The sequence below is a fragment of the Chrysochloris asiatica genome, unplaced genomic scaffold, assembly GCF_000296735.1.
Source record: "Chrysochloris asiatica unplaced genomic scaffold, ChrAsi1.0 scaffold00189, whole genome shotgun sequence".
Lineage (NCBI taxonomy): Eukaryota > Metazoa > Chordata > Mammalia > Afrosoricida > Chrysochloridae > Chrysochloris > Chrysochloris asiatica.
Window position 1 is genome coordinate 6,190,916 of NW_006408707.1, and position 512 is coordinate 6,191,427.

Sequence of the window (512 nt, forward strand, 5' to 3'; positions counted from 1 at the left end):
GTCTCCACAGGAAGCCTCTTTCACTGGGCAACTTCTAGCCCCCTTTAAGGTTATCCAATCAGTTATAGGCTGCAGAGGGACTTACAAGTTTTCTATTGTGATGTTTCTGGCTATTCCTTTCTCTCCACCTCAAGTGTCTATATTACAATGGTAGGCAAGGGAAACCAAGATTCAAAAGATGGCCAAATATCTTAACATTATTCTCCTCTTTTACCTATACAAACCATTCCTCAATCCTTGTATCCCAGAACCCTGTTGTTTTATGGTTGTGCATACATCATCATTTACCTCTGTCCCACTTAGCCCATGCAAACCTGCCTAACAGTTCTCCCATCCGCCTTATTCTTCCATTCCCCTCCTTCCATTCCCTTCTTCTGTATTGCCCCACCCCAGCCCCAAGTTATCTTATGTCTATTCCTGTCTATAGCCTGTCTTGTGTCTATAGCCTGTCTCTATGTTCTGCTCACTCACTCTCCTGCCTCATCCCATTCATCCCGGTGAACAGCAAATAT